Source organism: Larus michahellis, chromosome 3 (genome assembly GCF_964199755.1).
Source record: "Larus michahellis chromosome 3, bLarMic1.1, whole genome shotgun sequence".
Classification (NCBI taxonomy): Eukaryota; Metazoa; Chordata; class Aves; order Charadriiformes; family Laridae; genus Larus; species Larus michahellis.
Genome location: NC_133898.1, coordinates 76,256,905 through 76,277,250, shown reverse-complemented (window position 1 = coordinate 76,277,250; position 20,346 = coordinate 76,256,905). Strand labels below are relative to the sequence as shown.

The 20,346-nt window shown below is 41.1% G+C and overlaps 1 long non-coding RNA gene across 1 annotated transcript; it reads left to right on the top strand.

Annotated features, from left to right (window-relative positions):
* The first annotated feature begins 244 nt into the window (after nt 1-244).
* On the top strand, nt 245-10,351 carry LOC141740094 (uncharacterized). Its single transcript, XR_012585881.1, has 3 exons — nt 245-600; nt 5,420-5,553; nt 9,362-10,351. It is a non-coding gene; the product is annotated as an uncharacterized LOC141740094 (long non-coding RNA).
* The last annotated feature ends 9,995 nt before the right edge of the window (nt 10,352-20,346 follow it).

The window sequence follows — 20,346 nt, the reverse complement described above, 5'->3', positions numbered from 1 at the left end:
ACTTCTGGAGCTTGTTTTCAGAAGAGTCATTTAATCTGCTTTTAGCTGTAGGTTTTGTACATATGATCACAGCAAATTCTGGTGTATTTAGTCATGCAGGGCATCTTGTTACTCTGAGGCATCTGGTATTGGCCACAGCTGGAGGTGAGATCAATGGTTCTCAGACTCAGCTGTGATTCTTTTGAGCTCAAAAGGACTGTGGAGTGGGGAGCTTCTGGTGCCTTAGATGTCAATAGTCAGCAAGAAGTCAGTTGTTCTGGCTTGGCTGCGGCTTGGCTCCTCCAGGATGCAGGACCAATTGTGGTGACTGGCTGCACCATTGCAAAATGTATGCTGAGCACTAGAAGACATGGGCAGCAGGGCTCACCTAGCTTTACAGGAGGAACAAAATATGGGGATTTGGACAGTGAGCTGAAGAAAAGGATTCATGGTAAGGGAGGATGGTCAAAGAAAAAGGAGTGGACAGAGTAAAACCCAGAGGGACAAGTTTTAGAGAAAAGAAGAAAGAGAACCACAGAATAGAGTGAATAGGCAGTCCTACGGAAAGCAACACAGGAATGGAGAAGTATGCGGACAAGCAGAGCATCAGCCATTTTTGTGGTTAGTAATTTGCTTTCACTGAACCCCTTGTTTCCCCAAACGCTCTCTAATTTCCTAGGACTCACTGGCTGAATGCTTTGAACACATGTTTATGTAAGGTGAGGAGATGAAACATGACTGAAGCTTCTGTTCAGATATACTTTAAAAATGTTTAAAGCACTCAGTCAGTTGGGTCTTAATTGATTCATCAATAGCTTGTGGCTCGTGCTTAGTTCAGTAACAAACAGTAGTTCAAGGTCTATATTTCAGATGGACTGTTCCTGAAATTAGTTCATGAACCATTGTGCTGTATTTCGTCTGTTATTTAAGAAGCCCCAAGTTCCAGCTCTGCTGAAGACAGTCCTCAATGTCACAAGCCAGTTTTTGAAGTGTTATAGAGATGTCTTATCTGCCTACTGTATGGTGGTGCTTTTGGATACTTGTTTATCTTGTAGGTGCGAGTGAATCAAGTGAATAGCTGAACTGGTATGTGTTGTTTCTAGGAAGTGTGTCTTGCACTATTATTCATTTTCCAGTGATGGTAATCTATGGTGTTCAAAACCTGCAGACTGATGTGTTGTACGCACCTTTTCAGTTGGTAAAGAAGATAGCAACAGCAGTATTTAATACATACGGATGTAATGGAGGACATAGTCTGTAATATCCATTCTGTTTCTTATATTGACAACTCAGTCATAACTTTGAGGGAGTGCTTCCTGTTTAACCTGGTGCCTACAAGCATTTAAGATGTAGTTGTTGATGTATTTTTGGTATTGGTTGGTAGATACGTCTACATAAGAATATCTGTAGTTAAGGGAGAAGGACAGATTTCTGAATAGCTGATGTGATGACAGGTGAATAGCTTCTCAATGTCTTCTTTCCATTTCCTCAGCACGATACTGAATCTTCCTCTTAAAGACTATAGAAAGAAGAACCTACTTAGGACATCATTATAAATTAAAAGTTTACCCTTGCAAAAATACGGAAGACCATTAAAATTGACAGAGACTGTGAAAATCTTTTCCCATTTGCATTAAACTTTGTATAATCCCCAATTTCCTGAGCAAGGGCTTAATCTCTTTGTTTTGACTTTTGTTATAGGAAAAAAATAGGGGGAAAAAAAATTCACTGGTATAAAACCCATAAAAATGCAGGCAGATGCATTGACTCCTGCAGTTGGAATCAAGTGATAGCACAAGCTGGTATCGCCACGTGTGGAGGAACAGGGAGGGATATAAACTGCCTGCCTCATTAACTGCAGCAAGTCCCTTGTGGTGCCTACAGCTCATGAGCAGTTAGTTCACTGCCATATCGGTGCTAGCTTGATTTTTAAATCTAGCACAGGTTATATGTGCTGTATAGTCATATTTCTGATTGTAGGGTACACCCTCTAGTTTATCAAGACAACTTCTAACTCATGTAATTGCTATTGGAAATTATTCTTTTCTCACTGATGGTGTCCTTCCAAATGATCGACCTCATTTCAGAGAATTGTTTTTTGTGGCTTAATGAACTGCATCCATTTGATTCAAATGTTTTCCTTGTAAACTCCTATGCTGTATACTGATACTTATCTTTTGATGTATTAAAATTTGCCCTTTTCATTGTTTTCCTCAATCATAAAGAATAGCTTTGTATTGTTTTACGTGACAATGAAGGGTGTGAAAAGTTTAGAGTCCTCTGTATTTCTGCAGCACTAGTAAAAAGAAGGTCTTGAACGTTTCATCAACCAACTCAGAATGCAGTCCACTGCTGGCTGCATGTCCTCATTAGCTCTGGGTGTTCAGGTCACCATCAGTTTACTTGTGAGAAGTTGTGGTGGGTTGACCCTGGCTGGACACCAGGTGCCCACCAAAGCTGCTTTTTCAGTCCCCTCCTTGCTTAGATGGGGAGACAAAATATAACAAAAGGCTCATGGGTCGTTAGAAGGACAGGGAGATCACTCAGCGATTACCGTCATGGGCAAAACAGACTGGACTTGAGGAAATTAGTTTAAATTATTGCAAATCAAATCAGAGTGGCATAATGAGACATAAAAGCTAAATCTTAAAACACCTTCTCCCCACCCCTCCCTCCTTCCCAGGCTCAACTTTACTCCTGACTTGTCTACCTCCTCCTCCCCAGCAGCACAGGGGAACAGGAATGGGGACTCTGGTCAGTTCATCACATGTTGTCTCTGCTCCTTCCTCCTCAGGGGGAGGACTCCTCACACTCTTCCCCTGCTCCAGCATGGGGTCCCTCCCATTGGAGACAGTCCTCCATGAACTTCTGCAATGCGAGTCCTTCGCACAGGCTGCAGTTCTTCACGAACTGTTTCGGTGTGGGTACCTTCCATGGGGGGCAGTCCATCAGGAACAGACTGCTCTAACATGGGTTGCCCATAGGGTCACAAGTCCTGCCAGCAAACCTACTCCAGCATGGGCTTCTTTCTCCATGGGACCATGGGTCTTGCCAGGAACCTGCTTCAGCACAAGCTTCCCACGGGCACATCCACCTGTTCTGGCATGGGTTCCTCCATGGGCTGCAGGTGGATATCTGCTCCACCATTAACCTCCATGGGCTGCAGAGGGACAGCCTGCCTCACCATGGTCTTCACCAGGGGCTGCAGGGGAATCTCTGCTCTGGCACCTGAAGTACCTCCTCCCCCTCCTACTTCACAGACCTTGGTGTCTGCAGAATGGCTGCTCTCAAAGATTCTCACTCCTCTCTCTGGCAGGAATTGCTGCTGTGTGGGTTTTTCCTCCCCCATCTTAACTATGTTATCCCAGAGGTGCTCCCGCTGTCATTGGTGGGCTTGGCCTTGGTCAGTGGCAGGTCTGTCTTAGACCCAGCTGGCATTGGCTCTATTGGACATGGGAGAAGCTTCTAGCAGCTTCTCACAGAAGCCACTTCTGTAGCCCCACAGCTACCAAAACCTTGCCACGTGAACCCAATACAGAGGTTTCATGTGCTTTCACTTGAGTGCATTTACCTTTCCCTACATTGTTATTTCTTCTGGTGCGTAAATGACGTGTAATACAGGGTGATAATCACAACTTTAAATGAAAAATAGGCAATAGTGAATAGTTCTCTGACTGACCAGTAGATTGAAATCTCTATTTGAATTTGTCAAAGAACTTGCTGATAGATCTACAGATCATGACCAATTTGCAAATAGTTTGTGAACAAAACCTGGGCTTTCTTCATCAGGTATCTTATTCACAGTGAATAAGTCAATCAGCTCTAGTATTGAGAGACAGCTTATACTGATTATTATAGAGTGTAAGAACTCACTGGTTTGAATGACTCTTTGCTTGCCCAAATCTGTGTGAAAGATTACTGCCTATGTAGCTGTAGTTACATTCATACTTTACAAGAACAACTTAAAAGAGTAGAGAGAGAAGCTTAAATATGAATAATAGGCTAAAAATGAGCAAAAGAAAACCAAGGGTGGGTATCTGCAAGTAATTCCCAACAGTAATTTCTGAAGATTACAGATAGTTCCAAGAGAAGCAGATTGCAGAGCTTGAATTAGACTGGACAAGTAATTAATGAGAAGCAAAACTTTATTAGCAGAACAATAGGCAAGACAGACTGTTCTCATCTTTATTCAGTGCAATCTTAAGCATTTATTGCTTGTCTAAACATCTTGTGTATCTTCTGGTTTTGAATTACTTTTTCTGTATAGATACTGGTTTCTTCTTTAGGTAACTTAATTAAAGGCAAAGATTAGAAATATTATATATTGCAAGAAGGCAAAGTCCAGTATCTAGATGCTAGAACTGTTCAAAGAAATTATCTGCTATAGTGCATTCATATAGAAATAGTTAATCATATTTTGATTTGCTAAAAATAGATGATAACTCTCACATTTTATTAAAAATTGTTTGCTGTCATAGCACTTAGGTGGAATGCTATTCTTTGAACTAATGAGTTCCTATAGGAAGGGGTGAGATCATTTTAGAGGATGTTAGATACTGTAATAAGAGAGAACATTTTGGAATATTTTTATGGGTCACTACAAGAATTATCTTTGCAGAAGGCAATGTGACTCCTTTTGAAAGAAAGTGTTTCTTCAAAGGTTAAAACTGTATTGACAGCTTCTATGATTCAATAAGATTTTTTTTTCAAGATAAGACCTACGTAATTTCAGATATTGCACGATTTCCTCCAGATAAATGAATGTCAGAAAATGGAAAAGGCTCATTTTCTAAGCCTGAGTGGCAATTTTCTTATTATGCTGTCATATGGATAAAGTACTTGCCATTCTGAATTGTGCTGGCTCTTTGGAAGTAAAACTTGGGCCAAGATTAATGAAATGAACCAAAATAATGTTTGTTTTCTTGGGCATTCTATTGACATTCCTAAATGGCCTGTCAGATCTCTTCCCTAAGATCATTAGCTTGCTGATATAGTTTGATCTCTCATTTGAAGAGTCCAGCCTTCAAAGCTGCCCTTCTAGTGGCTGTATCTGTCACATCTTCTGAAGGACCAGAGCCTTATTGTCAGGGTTTGCTCTCTGTAGCACTCCTTTCAGAGAGTGAACTACCCTGGATATGTTAAAACATTTTTGGAGAAGTCGGTAAACTGTCATAACTTCAGGAGTTGAGTAGATCTGGTTGCTCAGGTTAGGGCTCCAATTAGGGGTAAGCTGAAGTTGCATGAGAGGCTGGTCTGTCTTGGCAGCTGGATGCTGAATGCAGACATGACCCTGCTGTGCTGCCCAGATGTGCAGAAGAATAGTAACTGCGTGCAGAAAGCATCAGTGCCTTCTGGATGACTTAAAAACAGTATGAAGCCAAGAGGAATTAAAGGTTTAATTAAAAAAGTGAATTGCCCTAATGTCTTTTGTCTCTTACAGAGAGCCGGGACAGGCTGGGATCTGCCTATTTTCAGCAGTGAGCAGTGGATGGGATTAAATCAGCCCAGACTGTTTGCCTGGATTTCATTGTAATTCTTCCCTTTGCCACTGAAAGTAACATGGATGTTTTTAAGGTGAACCACATGCATCTCTATACCCTGAGTCTAATTTGACTGCATGAGGACTAAAGTTGAGAATGTAAAATCCATTGGAGGTGTAGGACAGGGTCATTGGGATGTAGGGCAGGAGGGAGGGAATATGACCACAGTGTCAAAGTGACTCTTCCTGGTGCTGGTAAAAATGCCAGGGTGGTCATAAGGATAAAAATATCAGAGCATCAACTTGTTGTTACAGATAGAAGTGTGTTTGAATACTGATGTCGAATAGCTGACGTGCAGTTGTGCGTGTGCACCTATGTACATGCAAATGCTTGTGGTAGAGGCTACACATGCATGCAGGACAAGCCCATGAGGCACAGGGACAGAAAAGCCAGCATTGCATGGGGATTCTTGCTCATATTGTCAAGAAACTTTTGAGGTCAAGGCAGGGCTGAGCACGGAAGTAAAGTGTACACTGAAACCAAAAAGCATCCCTGACAGTATAACTTGAAATAAGAGCTCTTAAGACAAAAATTGCCCTTTGACTGTTGTTATTTAACACAGTACAACATATATTTTTAAAAGTATCTCATACTTGTCATACCATAGTTCCCCTGTAGAGCCATGGCATAATGTGATATGAACCTTCTAGTGTGCAGTACCAAAGCAGACCATGATCCAGTACAGCAGAGCACCTTCAGATGGAAAAGCAGATGTCTTGGTGTAGCAGTATGGCTGGTAGAAACTGAGGCATGGCATAAAAAAGTGAATCCATTTTCTATTAAACACCAATATAATGACAAAGTTGATGCTTTTCTGCACAGAAAGAACCCTAAGTTTTGACAGGTTTTTTTCCTGTGAGAGATGCAGGAAATGATGCATCTCTCTATGTTTGCGCTGGCCTAAGGGCTTTGGTGACAGCCTGATAAAGGCTAAAGATAGGTTTCTTATTAGAAAAGCTCCTCCTTTATTTTTTTTTTTAAAAGATTTTTGCACAACAGAAACACTTTTTTCTTATTTTCTGTGCAAGTTTATGAGCATCTTTCCCCTATGCTTTTATTCTTTGCGCTTTTTTTGGATCCTCTGAACTTTTTTATATCTACTGCAATTTCTTCAGAGTTTGGCTAGACTTCTGGCAGCAGTTGTGAGTCCAGCAGCTGCTTCATTGTCAAAACGGAGGACATAATTCTTCAAACAAAGTGTGTAACTTCAGTTACTTAATTACTGGGATAGAAGTAGCTTTTTTTTTTTTTACAGTAACTCAGAGGAACATGAAAGGTTAAACCTCTTTCTGGTGCTGCTGAAAAGGATTCCAGAGGAAGCAGAGGGAAGGGAGAGGACTCTTGCTCGCTTTATTTGTTTTTCTCATACTAAGTCGCATTTGTAGGTGAAGCGTAGCTACTTGCATTAAAAAGCTGCTACTTTAGAAGGGGGAGAAAGCTCATTCTTTTCCTTTGTGTCACATTACTAAATCCCTACCAGCCAAAGAGGTGTGTAGTCATACGTACAAGTAAGACACGTGTGTGACACAGTTCTATATGGGGAGTAAGAGCATTCATGGCAGATATAAACAACTGTTTTATGACAAGTAAGTTGGAAGCTTGAGATGGCCAGGTCGTACGGCATTTATTTACAGAAGACAGCAGAATGGAAGGCAAACCAAACTTTCAGCTTGTTTGAAATGGCAAGGTTGTGTGTACACAAGGCTCCCCGGTGGAGTGGTGACCCTCTGTAACGTGATGCAGGGCCTGGCTGGTTACATTTGAGTTTAGTAAACAGAGGGTTGCAGCCTCACGTATTGTTCTGGGCTTCCCATTGCGTGCAAAGGGACCCTGTGACTGGCCTCACAGCTGCTGTGATTGACGTCCCCTCCCACTTTGCAGTGCTTTGTATAAAGCTTTTTTTCTTGTACCAGTGACTGGAACATATACAGGACAACCTGGGTGTAGGGCAAATGATGTAACGATCAGAACCAGACTTAGCCAGTAAGAGACAAGGTTTAGTTAATCACTAGCTACAGCCCATGTGAGTCTTGGTACTGTCAGACCTTATGAGATGTTTGCTGTGTTTTAGGAAGATAAGAGCGGTTGTACTAGATCAGAGGGGAGATCCTCCTAGCTCCATTTCTTGACTCCAGCACTGGCCAGAAAAAGATCAGTGAGGGGGAAGTGTATAAGAACAGAGCAGAATTATTTTCTCTAGTATTCTCGACAGTTTCCAGGGGGATTTTATCTTTTTGTATCCATCTCCCCCAGGAACCAGGGATTCTATCTTTGTCTATATCAGCCTTCAGTACATCTTCCATGACTCTTACTAATTACTTTCAAGATGGTTTATAAAGAAAAAAGGTAATTATCTCCTTATTTCTGAATTTTTGAGGTATGTTTCATTTCCCTCAAATCAAAATATAAAGTTTAGAGCATTGGTGGGGGGGAAAAAAGGAAACCCGCACAATTTGTAAGTTTTGGGTGAAACCTGAGCCTGTTTAACCTAAATAAGATAGACAAATACTTTAGCTAGACTCCTCGGATTTTCTTTATTGAGACCAGAAATACCTTCTAGAAAGCTGTTTCCTATGTGCACTGAGAACAAGATAAAGCATCAGTGTGTCAGTTTATCTGGATTCGCAGGCTGCCCCTGTAGCAGTCTGCAGCGTTACCCATCGCTGTTTCTTCACTGTGACTAGAGGCAGCAGCTACCTTTTGGAAAGGGAAAATGATGCAGAGAGAAATGTGTGGTTTGGAAAGGATGAAAGAAAGGAACCAGGCAATGATTTGAAAGGAAAAGCCTCCTCTTCTCACTAAGTGAGTAGGACTGGTCCTTGCTCTGATCTAACTTCTCTGAAGAGTGAGAGCCCTCCAATATACTTCAAAAAGAGTGAAGTGGTTTGGTGGAGAAAATTCTCACAAAAACAAGCTGTTGGCCAAGAAAAAGAGTGAGGAAATGTGGAAAAAATGAAAATAATGGAAACTCTGCAAAGTAGCTTCTTTCTTCTTTGTCACATGATATTTCCCTTGCAAGAAATGTTTATCTTCTCCCTTTCCCCATTCTTCCGTGGGAGAAATGGGGAGGGATGAGGACAGACTCAGGCATGGCTGCTGCTTTTTCTCAGGGCAGCCTGGCACTCCTGGTGACAGCAACTTGTCCAGCTTGTGCACTGCCACCTTCACCCTTTCCTCCCGCTTTCCTTTTCTCCCTAGATAGGTGGCCCTTGCCCCTTCAGGGAGCCAGCCCCTGTCTTCCCCACAGGCTTGGGCATCTCACCTGAATTTGTGCCCCAGCCCTGAGCCAGCATTGCAAAGGTGGCTTGGAGGGTGGCAAGAGGTTGTGCATTCCAAAGCACTGGGCAAGCTGGTGGGAGGGGAGCTTCTGACTCCACCTTAATCTCTTTGCGGGTGCCGTGCTCTTCTCCTTCCTGCCACATCCCTTCCTAGGCATCGCTTTTGTCATTGCGTACTGTCACCAGTAACTGAAACTGTTGTTTTATTTGACGTGATCTTTGACTAATGAAGATTTATGGAAGAAAATTGAAATGCATTAAACTTTTTTGAAGTATTCAGGTGTTAATATGGTGAATATCACTGAAGAGCCTCAACTGAGGATTTGCTGTTCAATTAAAAAAGGGAAAAAAAAAAAAACCAACCAAACCAGCAATCTGTATTACTCAACGCTGGAGCAGTTCTCAGGTTCCTTGTCTGGCTGCAAGCCTCAGGCATTTCCTAACTTTCTATTAAGATGAAGTGTTTGTCTAGCAAGTTTCCTCTCTATATTCCTCTCTTTCCTTATCTTCTTTCCTTTCTTGCCTCCTCTCACTTGTTTTCTGTTTTTTTTTTCTTTTTTTCAGATAGAAATTCAGTGCATGCGCTGGACGGGAGCTCTTGCTCTCTCTGAGTAGTTGGCAGTTGGAGCGACCAGGGGAACAGGGCTGTTGGATGCACTGGATATCAAAAGAAGTGTGGGGATGCATTAAAAAGCAACTTCCTAAAAAGCCCACCAAGGTTAATGCATTTTCCTCTGGCAATTGCAAATTCATTTTGCTCTCCTTTTCCCCCCTCCTCCCAACTTGTGTCATTTTAATCAAATTTCTGTAAAATACTGTTCTAAACTGTTATATGCTGTGGGACTGATTGTCGGTTACATGTAGAACGTGAGAAAGGAGAAGGGAAGCTGATTTTGCTATTGCCACAGGAGACTATATTCACTTTGTCTTAATCCTCGGCACATAAGGTCACTAAGCAGAGTGTTATCATTTGGTAAGCAAAGTAGGTACAATATTAACTTTGAAACAGCTAAGGGGTTGGAAGCACAGCCATCTCATAACCAAACTGGCCTCAAAGATGCAGAGTTTAAGGGCAGGGGGCAAGCCCCATTTTGTACTGGTCTGGGCATAAATTTTGTTACTAATTAAAATGTGTAATTTTTGAATGACAGAATGCCTTACTGAATACATTCATTAAAGCTGTGCTGTTACCTCAGTCAGCCTCTAAATATCCTCGTACGTCCTAGCAATCATACTGCCTCTGTTTGCTGATGTGCTAATATAAGAATTTAGCTGTCATTTTGATATTTTAATATTAGTCACTACACAGCTCACAAATAGTTAGAGAAAAACCTTAATGTCAAAGCTGCCTCCTACATAACAAAGATAATTTAATATTTCTCATTATATATTTGCTGTTCACTGCTTTAGCTCCCTATAAATCCTTATCCTGATTTTAAAATCACCTTATGCATTTGTAACAAATTTCTATTGATCTTACTTTTGAGTAATTTCTTTCACAATGGCGAGGGTAATAATCGTATTTATTTTGGCACATACATTCAGTATTTACCCTCCCCGCTGTGTAAACACACAGCGAGCTGGTATTAGGAAGATCCTGTTTTTCCTATGCATGTGCCTGAAGAATGTCAGGTCCTAACCAGTTGAAACGCCATTAAGAGTGTTTACTGAACTAATTCACAGGGATAGAAATTCTCCCTGCAGGGTGTAAACGTGCAGGTCTGATACAAAAATACTGGTGCCCACCCCCCCCCCCCCCCCCCCAAATGGCAGGACCCAACAGCAGTTTGCCTCCTAAGATTTCTTGCCCCAGCACGGAGAAAGGTCGTGAAAAGCTGTGACCCATGGTCTGGCAGTACCCGCAGACCCTGCAAACTCCCTAATGAGCAGATGACCTGACCAAAGGTTCCTCTTCAGAGCACCGGGGTTTGATGCGGGGCTGCCCAGGGACCCTGCTCAGCAGCAACTTTGGTCCTCTTGAATCTTAATTAAGAGGGTTCAGGCCACAAGTGACAGGTTGAGGAGGTGAAGTTGCTAATGCAGCAAAACCCGGGAGCTTTCCGTTTGCGCAGTTTTGCAGGGAAATGTATGTGGTGATGGCAAGACAGTCCAGGTTTTTAAGAACTGGGCAAGGAGCCAAATAAGTCCTGCTTTTAAGTTCAGGCTCTGGCATTTTCTCTGTAGATATGGGCAGCCCGTTTAGCCTTTTCTATGTTACTCACCTGGCATGCAGCACAGGGATAGTATCTTGTTGGCGTCATTACAGGGTGTGTTAATTAGCACGAGTGGAGATGAGAAAAGCCAAGTAATAGTAGATTAATTTTATTAAGCTGTCCTGCTTCCTTCTCTATCCACCTGAGATTTGTTTCACGCGCACCTACCTACATGCTTTTTCATGCATACGAACAATTTATGCAACATAAATTCACAGTCTATTAAAGAAAATTTATAGTCTATTAAAGAACAAAGAGAAACATCTTGGTGTAAATTTTCCATGCTGTTGTAGCAGCACATTTATTCGCAGAGATAGACATGAGGAAAAAAAGCTTTGTGTTTTTGTCTCCAGTTGTTTCTTAGAACACTGTAAACACTATACAAACACCTGTAATTAAAATCTTTTGTTGCCAATTCATAATATTGTTTTTATTTTTTCTATCTGAGTGGAATAGCCTATTAACAAATTTCCCTCGTGACATGTCAATTTCTATCTTCTATTATTATTTACTAGCGTGTGTGCCTGACTCCCACCTTGGTTCCTAGTCAGTACCATCTGACATCTCTATAGCATCACTACTGCCCTTGTGAATGGCACACTGGCCCTCTTTTTTTTTTTTTTTTTTTTTTTTTGCTGCCAGTACTGTCACCTCCCCTATGGCTTTTAATAAATGGCTCTTCCTGCTAAGCCTTCCAATACCCTTACCAAGTGTTGCTTTGCTGTTTTCATTCCTACCACATGTCTAGTTCTGAACAACCTTATTTTCTGCCCTGTTGCGACCAGGTCAAACCCTGCTGCAATGCCCCGTGCAGCACTAAGAATGGAGATGCTAATTATAAGCAAACCTCTGTGGAATGCCAACATGATTAAAATTTGTTTGATAAGACTTTGTTTACTTCTTTCTAAAAGTTTGAGCCGTAGCCCGTTGGAATAAATCTTTCTTTTTACTCCAGTGTGCTTTGGAAACTGGCCCTAAGTGTTGAGGTACAGAGTTTGACTTGACGTGAAGGTGCCTTGAGCTTTAGTGGAAAGAGGAAACTCCATAGTGGAAGTTCCCATATAGTATTAGCAACAGGTGGCTAAAGACAAATGTTTTCAGATTTGCTGTGCACTAATTCATCCTCTTGTGAGGCTAACAGGCAGGTCAGTAAGACCTAAGTCCTAGTTTCACTGGGTGCTTGTGGCTTGGCAATAGATTTCAAAGCAAAGATTTCAAAGCCAAATATTTTGGAACCTGCTATTTTCTGGAAGAAGAATTGGTTTTGGGCTTCCACAATTCCACAACACTGTGACTTCCTTGCATGTAATTCCTTGACTTTTAATGACTGTTTACTATACAGATATTATTAGTGATAAATTCTTTCATGGTATTTTAAATCTATTTTTGTTTGTAATCATCTTGGATGAGTTTCACTATAAGTTTTCTTGTTTGTATATGTAAGATTGTAAATTATACAGACATACAGAAAGATGACATAACTTATTGGAAACTATTTCTATTCTAGCCAAAATGTCTTTGCAGCTGCCCATAGTAATTGGAAGAATTTACCTTATAAGAAAAGTCTGAGATGGGTGAATGACTGAGAACAGATAAAAACATATCCTTTTTTTTATATAAGATGATGTGAATGACATGTTATGTTAGGCACAAATAGTTCTGAAAATACTGTTTGGAGTTCTTTATCATTTAGTAGTGTAATAGCACAATATGTGGAGGTAATATTGCTGTGACAAAAAGGTGAAAGAACAAATTCTGCAAGCTATTCTGATGAAAAAGGAACTATATATTTCATCCTAGTATTCGCCCTGGTATCTGCTCAGATAGGGGTAAGATAGATAATTTGAGTCTTTGATTAAAAGTGAAAATAAAATAAACCAAAATATTTAGGAGTGAGGGAAATACTTAAAGGACAAAGTCTGAGTATACGGATTTGAAAGACTGGACCTCAAGAAAAACATCACTCTTTTTCTTAGGATATGTAGCCTGGATGAAGCTAGAAAAGTCACTGTTTTCTGGCATTTTGAGAGCAAAAGGATAAAATTCCAGTGTAAGATCTGCGTATGCATCAACTTCTTAACCAAATTTTTACAGGTTTTCCTTGTAAGCAGACTTGGGCTTCCTAAGTGGCTGTATGAAGAAGGGCCAAAAGGTATCAGCATGCTTAATAGCCCAAATGTCAGAGACCAAAATGCAGGGATCTGTGGTATTCAACATGAGATGCTCGGAGAAAACAGTGAATCCATGTTATGTGTCCAGTCAGTTGTGCAGTGCCCACCCTTCTTTGTTAACATCTGCAGGCAACCAGTTTGTACCTTGAAACCTTGATATTTAATTAACTGTCTTATTTTAACCGGAGCAGTAACAAATATTACAATGACTTCATAAGATTATTGAGCCACAGTACCTGACTCTCTGTCCTCTGATTAATACTACATTAAAAATTAAATATATTTGTGCAGATGGCCATGTTTTTTGAAGTTGTATAGTGCAAGTGGCACAAAGGATTAAAGAAGAAAGCTGCTTTGACAATTACTGATAACGGTGTTCTAGTGTTTCTACGCTTCTAAGTAACTGACCTCTGTAAAGTGAGAACTGATACTTCATTCCTTCACTGATACTTCATTCAACGTTTTCCTTGTTATGAGGTGTGTGTATGCACAACGGTGGCAATGTGTGCGCACCACATCTAACTGACCTTGGAGCCTGCTTTTCCAGTGGGCTGAATTCCTTGGAAGAGGCACTCAGCATCCCCACTGCCACCCGTAGCTCAAGATCTTCAGGTCTCCGAAGGAAATGATGTTGAATTTTCTCTTTTGTGGAGCAGTATCCTTGGATAATGTAGAACTGTGGGCCTCAGAGGAGACTTAGAAGATCAATAGCTCGTTTGCCCACCATGAGGCAGGATCAGCTGCCTGTATGCAAGTTTTATTCTGAGGTCTAATCTGAATCTTTCTTGCTGCAATTTGCATAGGACTTTTTCTTGCTCCATCTACCATAAATACTGGGAATAGGTTTTTCTCTTTATCATCATCATCATCACAGATTAAAATTTAGGTTTTTCTCTTTATCATCATCATCATCACAGATTAAAACTTTTAGCATATTTGAGGCTACTTAGTCATTTTTTTTCTTTAGCTTAGGCAACCCTAGTTCTTTCATGTTTTCCAGCCTTATGGTTACTTTTGTGGCTATTCTTTAGACCCAGTTACTTGACACCTTTCCTCTGGTATGACCCCTGAAACTGGATGCGGTGTTCCAATGGGAGCTTTTGCAGCATTAAACAGAGGAACACAACTACTTCACGTATCTTCCGGGCTACGTTGTTATGATCTCATCCCAGGATGGTATCAGGTTCTTTCATAGCAGCATGGCGTTGCTGGCATTTTTTCAATCTACAATCCAAAATCACCAAGGCTAGAAGTTAGAGAAGACAACAGTGATGCCAGTAATAGAAAGGGCAGAAACTATCTGGAGATCCACACTTGAAGCACAACTTTCTGAGATCCAGAGTGAGGTGTGTGGGCAAGCGGGGTCCAGGCAGAGAAGGGAAAGCATATGCATTCCTGAATGGAGATTTACAAGTTCCATTCCTGGAAGGAAATGGCTCCTTCCTGCAGCTGACAAAGAGACCCATGTGACAATGACACCCGATGATGTAACAGAAGCCAAAATCCAAATGTTAATAAAATTTTACTGAGACTGAGCTGTTGAGTAAAGAAATCTTTCTGCTGTTTTCCCCCAGACTGCAAACTTAGCTATGAGATGGGATGCTGTGGTTACACCTGTGCCTTGTGCAAAGGAACAATGTGAGCTATGCTCGGGTTGTAACGAGCCCAGGTCAAATAAGCAATCAAGGCACCACTCTTCAGATCTAGGTCTCCTAAATCCCAATCCTATTTGTTAGCATAGCTCAGAGCTCCAAGAAATTAAGAATAACAAATTTGATTGTACCAGTAGCATTACTTACTGTATGTGATTGTCTGCTTTGGAGGTGTTTTGCTTTGTGTTCGCTCTCAGCAGGTTTAGGGTGCTGCCTGTTTTATAAGCCTCTCTTAGCTCCCTCTTTAACTCACTGGCTTCAGTGCTTCTGAGCTATAGCAGTCCAGCTGTAAGAAAGTCACTGACCTGGTGTTTCCTTCTGAAAAGGCAAAGGGAAGCTTAGAGCAGGCCCTAGCCACGTTGGTACTGATGAAGTTGTGATGCCAAAGTTAGATTTTTCACTGTTGTTATTTCAGATTATTCATTCAGGTGAGATTGGGACAGTTGTCCTTCAGACAAGACTTGAGCTGTCTTTAAATTACTATTAACAGCATCATTATGGCAATATAAAACTTAGCGCAGGCTGCTAAACCTGTTCAAGTGTATGCTAAATTTTCCAGACAGGTTTTATAATCTGCATCGAAAAACACAGTGCTGTATCTCTGTTGCGGGCAGCTATGTGAGCAAGTGATGTAGGATATTCTGGTTATACTGGATGGTAACTGCAGTCTAGACATATCCTCAGGTGCCACAGGAAAGTGATATCTCCTACCATAGATCCCTAGCTAAGGGGAGAAATATCTCTTGTATCCTACGTGGATAGGATAGGAATCTCTGTTTGAAAACACCCAATAAATTTCTCTATTCCTCTCTGGAGGAGTGACTGGAAAAGAACTGTTTTTGAAGCTCTGTTCAATTCATTGCTGCTGGTGCCTGGAGATGATAATGTCTTAGTTCACGTCTCAATAGAGCGAGCTCACCCAGGCAGGCCTAACATCTGACAGCTTGCTTGGGCTTGTCAGTGCTTTTCCATAGTTTCCTGTACTTTTTATGAGAATGCTGATTAATGTTGTAAGAAAGACTTAGGTTGTCCTCAAGGAACTTCTCCATAATCCATGTCTTCGCTGCTGGTCACGTTAGCACAGAGAGCTGCAGACTGTGGCGCGCTCCATGGTGAGATTCCACCTCTCGCTCACAGTGATTTGCAGTTAGCTTCTGAGCGCGCCAGGTGAGGTGGCTGGCCCTTGAGGGCTGTTTCTCCTCGACAGCAAAAAGTTATTCAGCAAATTAGTGGAATACATTGATTTTTATTTTTTTTTTGTTTCCCCAGTGAGGTGTTAGGCATGAAATAAATGTCTTTCATTTCACCTGTGTGGGATGGTCATTAAAGGTCTAGATAAAAACAATATTAATAAAGAGAGACAGTTATTGCTAGCCCAACTGCCAAAAGCAGGAAGAGGTCAATATGGTCCTCTTTATGTCACCATAGGCTGCTTTCTCAAGGTTGACAGTACAAAGAAAAATGTAATTCTAAATAAAATTTCAAATTGTTTTTCCCTTTGTTATTATATGTTATGTCATGCGTTATCAATGAAAGGCCACTGTGTATCCGTGACCATCTATCTATGAACATCTAACTGCACAGCCTTTTGACCATGATTCTCTAGGGTATTGTCTCCTGCACCGTGTATCTAAAACCCTGCAGTGTGTTAATTTTCTCTCTTGTTTATATTGGTTGGTCTATACCAGCTGCTCAAGTAATATATCTGTTTTTCCTCTTGCACTTAGGCTTTTAAGTGTGCTAAAAAACACCGTGTGGGGATTCTCAGAGTAGCATGGGGAGCTGAACAAACAAGTATCAATATGATCCAAAGACAAAAGTAATTTTGTTAAAATTGTCACTGTCAAATTTCATGGTGAAATTTGCATTGAATCAAACAAAAGGGAAGTACAGCTTCTAAACTGCTTGGGTGGTCACTCCTCGTGTATAAGGAAAACAAACAAACAAACAACCACCCACCAATAGTAGATGCCAGTGATGGCTTCCTCCTCTTTAAATCCAGCTTTTCCAGTTTTGTCTAGCGTTCGGCATTGTAAGTAATTCTGTTAGAGGAACAGATGTGCTAGAGAGTAAGTAATGAAAAACAGAGGGTTTCATTTTACATTGTTTTACATTATTGGACCAAGTATGTTTCATCTGGATAGTCACGATAGGTTATCATCTGATGAATATTTGTCTGCTTCTTTGAAAACAGATGGGAGACGTAGCACTGCTCCTAGGAGAAAAGCGTTCCCACTTCAGAAACTTCATTTGGCACTTCGCATGGAAATAAAGGAGTCACTCTAGACGATACCAGAAAAATATGCTACAGCACTGGCTTGGTGAGACTGGAGCCAGAGGAAAATTATGAGGAAAACTTTGCAGGGTAAAGTCAGAGATCTGCATGTTTCCATTTGTTAACATTAGCCAAAAGCTTTGCCCAATGCATCATGCTTGTGAGACAAGTGGAAATATACTCAGGTGTCAGCACCTCATCCCCTCTGGAGGTGCCAGCAGAACTCATGGTGTGGTGGTATCCAGCCACCCCTCATCAGGACTCTTTTTATGAATAAATTTGTCTTGGATTCTGGGTTCACTGCTGCAGTGTGCATTTTCATGCGGTTTGCCCTTTGCCATTAGGACAGCTGAGAGCCTTGGGTGCTTTTCCAGTAAAAGTTAGTTTTCACAATAACTTCTAGTCCAAATCTTATTCCATTTGTTTTTATTTTGCTGCAGATCTCCCAGAATCCTTGATCGAGGCAGAGACTTTTACACAATATCTGACAATTCTTGTTCTTTCGAAAAGCTCTATCATGACAGAGCTCAAGATATTTACCATGTAATCAATAAACCATGCTATTGCTAAATGCTTTTATACAGTAGGACGTGACTACTTTGCTGTCCTTTCCTTCAGGAAATTACACTACAAGGACTATTCCTCTACTGAGAGTGACTGTGCTCAGTCCAACATAGCAAATAATTTCAGTTGTTTTCTGTGTGTGCGCACAGAGATCTAGTTATAAGCTGTATATATAATGCTTTATGAGTTTTTATTCCATAGCTTTTGAAATTATTCTTGTAAACGGTGACTCTCATGGGAGACAGAGAAAGAATGCTGTTTCCTGTTATACAGACCAGTCTATTGCCTTGTGAAATGTCAGGTCTCGTAATTTCTTTCATATGTGTGGCAAAATCCATGCTAAAGTTGTTAGGGTTTCTTCTTCCGTGTTCCTATGGGGAAACTGTTTTGGAACCTTAGCTCTTTAATGAATGAGAACCCTTCATCTAACTTCCAGTCTAAACCAATTCCTGGCTAATTCATATTTTTTTCTTATCAGTTGGCCTTATTTTGCACTTATCCCCTTATCATAGCTCTGAGATTTTTGCAGAAGACAGGAACGACCTGTTGTACTCAAGAGTAAAGATGGCCATGAACACAGTTTTTCAGAGCCTGAATCAAAACAATGGAAAGTATTTTATGTAGCTTCTTGTTTGACACCCCTCCCTCCCTTAAAAGTTTAATTTGGCCTAGAATGAAATGGTTTTTTTGGTTATTCTTTCAGTTACAACAATTTTAGCAAAACTTTCAGGTTTTTAAAGTAAGAAGTAAAAATGTTGGTGTTTTTGAAAACATCGAAGCAAAATATTCCAACATTTCAGAAATGATTAATTTTGAGAGGCATGATATTCCATTTTTTACAGAAAGGTCAAATCTAAAATTAGTTAATTGAGTAGAAGTTATGAACTTCTCATCTGTGTTTAGAAATCTACCATAGCCAGAAGCTCCCTCTTCAGTGCGTGGTGCCAGTAAGTCTGAAAGTTAATTGACTGGTGTTTCACAAGACATTTGTAGATACTCCACCATTACCTGCAAATGCTACATTAGCAGCTGAGAAATTCCTTCTGTGCCAGCCAGCTCCGTAGGTTATTCGAGCTACATTTTGGTAGCTTTTACTGTGCAGAGAACTACAGAAAATGTAAAGCCTTGAAAAATTTTTTTGAGTAAGCAGCTTTTGGTATTTTTCTGGTACACCTGCGGACTTTCAGGCTGAAGGGATGAAAGGAGGTAGTAAAGAAGCTAAATGCACTGTAGCCTGCTCCAGGTTGTAAGGCAGAGCAAGAGTGGCATGCGGTAGGGGACATAGTGCTGTGCAAGCCTCTGTCGAAGTACCATGCGCTTCAGGGAATTTTATATATGCATATGAATAAAAGGATGACTTTGGAGCTTTGCTTCGCAAAATGGCTTTGTAGTGCTTGCTGATGTTTGATAACGTTCCTTTTTTTTGTTAACATCTGTGGACTCCCGTTTACTCTGGCAGTCCTAACATGAAGCGTTTTGCATGTTTGTGAGCAGAACGTGGAGTAATTTGCTCTGGGCGGGTCCATGGTGGAGTTTAAAGGTGTTTTCTGTTATGGCAGCACTTGTGCCATCTACTTTTGGGTTATGTGTTATGAGAGGTGATACTGAAATAATATGAGAATTTCCTTTGTGTAGAGAAGACTTTGGTGATTACAAAAAAAAAAAAAAAAGGAGGGGGGAAAAAATGCAGTATCTTGAAAACAACACAATGGATTTGGAAAATAAGGAGTTAGGGAGCTTCGTGTTTTCTTATGAAAGTCGTTGTTACTGCAAAGCCTATGTGTGTAGAGACTAAGACGACAATTAACCTTGCTTGGGTCGAGTGCAATCTGCAGGAGTGATGCGATCGCTCCCGAGTACTTGCTGGCAATTTGTTTCACCGGGACGTGCTGTGTTGTAGGAGCACTGGGGAAACCTCCCTGTGAGGACAGGACTCTCCAGCCTAGTGCAGGCGAGACCTCGGCCCTCAGTGAGGTGCCAGGTAACTTGCTCCCACTCCCTGAGCTGAAGAAAACAGGATTGAGCGCAAGAAATGAATATGCATCTGGCACGGGACTAGATCCACTTCTCCGCTGTTAGAAGCCCGGCTTTTGTGTTGTATAGTACTTGTGACAGCAGGAAGATCAAACCTACAGAAGAGATATTTGTTAAGACTGGTGAGAAGCAGCCACTTAGCACTGACTGAAAGGCAGCGCGGATAAAGATGCTGAATTTGAAAATCTCTGATAAAACCCGCACTGAACGGTAGGAAGCGTTTAACAATCACTGTGCTTAACCGCCCTGTCATCATTTACACAGAGAGCTGCTCAAAAGAGAGGATAGAATTACAATGGGGGAACCTGGCAAAATCCTGAAAGCTGCTCTTCTTTTAGCTTCCAAGCAGAAATGCACCCGGAATGTATATTTCTACATTGTTCTCTGTAAGGCTTTAATTCTGAATTCACATATGGTACTTAATTTGCATTTTTCATACAGTCCATTAAAGCTTGGTGAACTTGAAAGGTCTAGAAGAGTATTCAAAGGCTTGGATACTTCCCAGAAACGTGTTCATGCTGTACTGGCCTGGAAATCTGGCATGAAATTGGCAGCTTGGATGCTGACCTGGGATTTTGATTCTTTCTTTGTGAGGCATTTTAATAACAGAAGGCTTTCTCTCAGGCTTGTTGTATGTTTG